The sequence below is a fragment of the Chiroxiphia lanceolata genome, chromosome 10 (genome assembly GCF_009829145.1).
Source record: "Chiroxiphia lanceolata isolate bChiLan1 chromosome 10, bChiLan1.pri, whole genome shotgun sequence".
In the NCBI taxonomy this organism is placed as follows: Eukaryota; Metazoa; Chordata; class Aves; order Passeriformes; family Pipridae; genus Chiroxiphia; species Chiroxiphia lanceolata.
This window is the reverse complement of record NC_045646.1, coordinates 15,501,647-15,507,503: the sequence shown is the minus strand read 5'-3', so window position 1 is coordinate 15,507,503 and position 5,857 is coordinate 15,501,647.

Here is a 5,857-nt window from a genome sequence, read left to right as displayed (position 1 = left end):
GATTCTGTACAAGTGTTTGTTGTTTTGTTGTTTGGGTTTTTTTTTTTAAATTTAAACACATAAGGATTATCAGTTGGGGGAGGGGGGAGAAATAAACTTTTGAAAGGGTTCAGCTATCAAAATTAGCATGTAAAACCTAAGTAGGTAATGAGTCTAGTCTTAAACTATTTAATTAAACTGAACTGGTTCTGATGTTTATTTCTGGGTCTCAAGTAAGTAAATGATGCAGCAGTTACCTGATAGTAAACAGGTGTATAGACTGTTAGGATAGAATACAATTACTGATTTCCTTCATGTGAATTTTACAGTAAATTAGACTTCATTTTAAATTATGATTAAAGATTTAAATTTACTACTTTGTTACCAGAAACCTGAAATGTTAAACTTCTATACTGTTAAATACTTACTTATTTAGTGTCTTTTAATTTTAAACATTGTGAAATTGCCTGTTGTTGCAGGTTCTGTTTTTCATACCACCTTGACAACCCCCTGGTGTCCAAGTCAGTTGAGGTACCTTCTCCCTGCCATCGCTCCCCGGGGTTAGAGGGGAAGCTGGAGACAAGATTGTTGAGACACAAAGTCAGCTGCAGGCTTTACTTACATCCATCATGCAGTAGATAAGATGATCCCTTGAGGACAGATGACATTCAGCCCTGACTTGCAGTTACTTCCAGCTGGGGATGATGCTGCTTCTAGGACACTAGTAATGAAAAGCCTTTCCTTTTGTGCTGAAATGTCTACTCTAGTAGTTGCCCAGCAGCAGAGAGAGAAAACCCAAATGCAAAGGAAGAGTTGGAGACTAAAGGAGTTGTGAATCAGTATAGAAACAAAACCAGGAGTGGGGAGGAGGGTACTGGTTTTTGTGGTTTTAATACCCTGCCTCTGTAGTAGGAGATTTAGAAATGAAAAATATATTTTTCTGCATTAAGCCCTGCTGGCTGATTCCCTACAATTTTTTAAATGCAGTGTTCTCAGGAACCTGGCACTGAACCTGGATTTGCCCTATTTCAGGATTTTTTCTACCTCTCTTTGAAGCTTATTCATCATAACTTTTGGAGGGTATGAGTCAAATAGAACTTGAAGCTGAACAGGAACTTTGCATTCAGAGAGTACTCTTGGGTCTTCTTACAAAATTAGATGGGTCTCCTGTGATGAAGAAAAAAGATTTAATTGTGTAATTTAAGGTTTACTGGAAAAATAGTAAATGCTAAAAGTATGTGGGCAGCTCTGAGTATGGATTTCAAAACCTCAGAATACTTGAAGCTTCAATTTTTAACTTTATGCAATTATTCAGAGCTTCATCTTCCCTGCTAGTGAAACAAGCATCATCTTGCTGGTTGGGCAGTTTGTTAAAACACATCAGCATTCACACTAAGTCTATTGTCAAATTGTTGAAGCTTTTTAATGAATTTTTTTAATGTTTGTAGTCAGTATACCTGAAAACTAGTGCTTTTATAGAAAAAATCATTCTGTTAATATAATCTATCATGAAAAATCTTTAATTTAGATAGATATTTTTTTTTCACTGTGTTAATAAAATATTCAAGGCATAGATGTGTTCAGAAACAACTGTTCAGTTTTGCCTGTAGGTCAGATCTAGCTCTGCCTGGTGAGAGGAGAAGCAACTTTACCTACAGTGAGCAGAACTCTGGTCTCCCTTTGCTACAAGCTGTTGCAAACTTGGAAAGGACCTGAGGTGATTTTGTGTTCTACCCATGTACACTGGGGGAATATCATTATTTCATTTAGTTCAGCCCACTTTCCACATGAATACTGACTTGTTGTTCTGGTTTGATATTTACTTCTTTAGGCAACAGTAAAGAACACGTGGGGTTTTCTTCCAGCTTCCTTTTGAAGAATATCCCTTCTATGCTGGAAGCTTTACTTGAATTAGTTGCCCTTTAGTTAAAACATGTAAACTGTCATCGTCTTGTTAGAAGAGCATTTTAATACTAAAGATTGGAGTGAGTTCCTCTATAGGATCCTTCCTACAGTTTTTCTTCCTGTCTAAATGGGAGGGAAGAAAATTGGAGAAAAGCTAAGCTGATTAAACTTAAGATGACTTAAGTCTGTTAAATTTGTCACTGATTCTTGATGTAAAATCAGTGTAACATGAGGGGTATCAGAAGCTTGCATGTCACTGTGTAGTTTGTTTGGATCAGAAAGATTTTTTTTTTTTGTCTCAAATGTCAGGCAAGCACCTAAGGAAAGCCAGTAAAGAAAATTTCCAAGTTTTGTTCACTAACTTGTGCTTAAATCTTCTTATGTGCTGCAGCTCTGAACCGTGAGTATTGCGTGGAGCTGTGGAAGCAGTGCCTCAGCTTGATTTTTCATTACCTGAAGGGAGTTTAATCTGGATTTGGTAACAATTCCTTAAAAGAGCTGATGGATATCAATGTATTTGAAACAATAAGTCCATATTTAATTTTACAAAGTACACTTAGCTGTGTATATTATGTGTTAGAGAGGACTGTCATCTTCTGAATCTGCTTTACATTGTGCGGAATAAAAACGTGTCCTTCCAGCACACAAATGTTATGTGACTTGTGAGCATATTACTGCTATTTCTGTTTTTCTGGCACAAGAGAGCCCCTACAGTGATAACTCCTCCAGGGTTTATTGTCCCTAACAAGGTCTCTCTTAAACCTGCTGTGGCTGCAGATTCAAACTTCATAAACTGCCACTTCACTCCTAATTACAAAAGGAACAGATGCACTTACTTAACACTATAAATATTTTAATGGCTTTTGCTTAGTACTAAGTTGTCTGAACGTTTTAAATGTTCTTGTGAATGAGAAGAATCATAATGTAACAGTGCTTGGGTGAGTTTTAGTGCAAGGAGCTGTTTTTGCTTAATGCCTGACTTTTTTTTTTTTTTCCTTCTTTTGCCTTTTAACTTTTGGGAGAGCTTAGCATATAATTAGCACAGCATCTGTAATCCTGTAAGTTCCTCTCTACATTTGTGTTGAGAATTTGCTTAGTTTAAACATTACTTATAAGTGGTGGTAAATTTCAGACCACTTGATTTAAATGTTAGTTTAAAAAAAAATCCACAGATAAGATTACAAGTCTTAATGTGCTCTTAAGAAAAACTGCACGAGTTTCTTTCTCTGCCTTCCTTTCAGGTGGCAGGTGTAGTAACAGATCATGGTCTTGTCCTTTTGTTCCCCCACTGAATCTCTGGGCAAACTGCTCAAAAATTCACGGAACTGTTCACTTAAAGCCAGCTATAACCACAGGTGTAAAGTTTCTGAGACTTTTCCCTTGGTCCCCCACCCACCCTCAGCATTCCAAGTGACTGAAGCCCAGCACAGTGAGCCAATAAAGCACAGAGAAGTTCAGCTGCTAAAGAAAGTAAAATGGGATTCTTGATCTGAGTCTGATTCTTGAGTTTGTAAGAAAACAAGAGAAAATAAATCCGCCTCTGAAAAACCAAAGCTGGATTCAGATAAATATCTCCAGGTAGTTGGAAGTCTTAGTTACTTCATTTGATGTCTTGTATCTGTCTTTCCAGTGGCTGATCCATGGATACCCACTGCCTGCCGAGAGCAAGTGCTGTCTCCTGAGGCAGCGGTTCAGCGTGAGCTGGAGGAGTTGCCTTGCAGGTTCATTGTGGTGCAGTCTCATCTCCGGGCTGACAACCCTTGTGCTGTGGAAGAGAAAGGAGGTTGTGTGGCAGGAGGATGTAAGTTTTGAAAGAGGGGAAATGTTCCTATAGGTAGTTCCGTCAGTCTGGATTGATAGCTCCATATGCCTGTGGATTGAGAAGACTTTTTTCCCAAAGGTAACACAATAGCTGTTAAGGAGGATATACCATGGAGTGGTTAGGAATTGGGGGGTGTCAGGCACAGGGCAGTGAATTGTATAGTATCTTCCTTGTTGGGTGTATAAAGTTCAGTGAATTGTATAGTAACTTCCTTTTTTTTAAGCTGACGGGTTTAGAAGAGTTTGCACTGTGGTTCAAGGTGATGCTTTAACCTACATGTGAAGCCTGAAACACCTTTTAATTTTATTAATTATCTTAAAGGACACAAAAGCAGAACTCAGTGAATAGCAACCTTCATTACATAAAACCCCTGCAATTTGACAGAGAAGTAATGACCCCAAACTAAGAGTGCACCAAAATGCTTGTAGTTTTGAGAATTTACCTCACCTAAAGCCATGGCATTGCAGGGAAACAGTAAAAGAAGGATCATTTGGGCACTGTAGTAAAGAGGTACAAATTATACTGAAATGGCAGGGCAAGAGTGATAAGTATGTATTAAAGAAACAAGGTAAAGCAGCTGTTGGTGAATAATACTGGATATCATTTGGACTTTTTTGTCTGCATGGGAGAAGTCACAATGGCGCGTTTTGTGTTTGCTTCAGCCATGCTTGAGCCTTCCCTTAATAACAACTGGGAAGGGCAAAAAGAAACAACAAAACAAAGCAACCTTTCCAGCATTGGTCTGAAGATCTGCAGTGCTCTGTAGATCCTGAACTTTAACATAGTTTGCAGTGACAAGTGTCTGCAGGCCCACTCAAGTAACTGGTCAGACGCCTTAATCGAATTACAAATTTGAAATTTCCACACAGTGGAATCTGTCCAGAGTCCTGCTTCTTACGTGGGAGAAGGAAAGGATGCTAATTCCAATTTTTTCTTACTACTTCTCTTCAAGGCTTAGTTCTGATTAGTAGTAGAAATAATTCTATTTGCTGTCTTTCCTTTAGCAGTGTTTAGGTCCCCAGCTGTTCACACTTGGTAGTGTAATTAGTAGGAGTATCGAAGATCCTCTTTGATAAGACCTTTAGTTCTCAAAGACCTTTCATTTATTGCTGGAGTGTGGGAGGATATGTAGAAGACAACTTCCTTCTGCAACATCTGGCTGGGGGAGCAAAAGATTTCTGTATTGCTAAAGCCTGTTGTGTTTGATCACCCATCACACACAAACCCTCCCTGAGATGTTCTTCAGGAAACTGCAGCCTAGACAGGCTGAGAAAGAGCACACAGGTCAGTGCATATGTAACATTTACTGATTTTTGAACATTTGACCTTTTTGAAATAATGCAAACTGTCTCTAGCTGAAAATAATAGGTATAATGATTGATCTGGATGCTCCTAATGGTTTGAAGAATACCTTGAAAATTAATGTCTCATCTGTATTTTTTTGGATCCATGTGCTTGTCTAAAGACTTGCTTCCTGCTGCAGTGTAACACTGTCAAGGAAAAAGCTGCTGCAGTAGATCTCGTGTTTCCAAGTGCTCCAATGTGTTAAAGTAGGTCAGAAGTTGCATAAGATGCCATTACTGGAAACTGCTGTAGGCTGACTTGCATATAACAACTCAGCAGTGCAACTAGCAAATGCACTCTGACAAACAGAAATGCAGCCACGGCTTAAAACATGACAAGAGAGCTCTCCGAAATCTCCCTAGGACATGAATGGCTGTGGAATTGCGAGATGTCTTTGCCCCTTCAGTTCATGTCCCTGCTATCTGCTGAGCCAGAGCTGCCTGCCTGGCTTGTCAGGGGTTTCACATTGTTCTTGTCTGAAGGGAGCTCAGGCGCACGACTCCAAACTCCTTTGCGAGAGATGCACTCTGTGTTTCCCCTGCTTACGGAGCTCCTCTTGAGAGCAAGCAGACACAGTACTCTGAAAGTCGTGTAGAGTTAACAATCTGTAATAGCCCTTCCTCTGACTGAATGGTTGCTGGTGATTAGTAATGGCCAGTGGGCGTTTGTGGGGGTAAGCGCACAAGTCCCTGCAGTTTCTGCAGGCAGGAGCGGCCGCTGCTGTTCGGTTTAACACCAACGTGCCCGGGGAGCACTGAGCAGGACACAGTACTGGCATTTTCCCTCCTTTGTGGGACTGTTTCATAA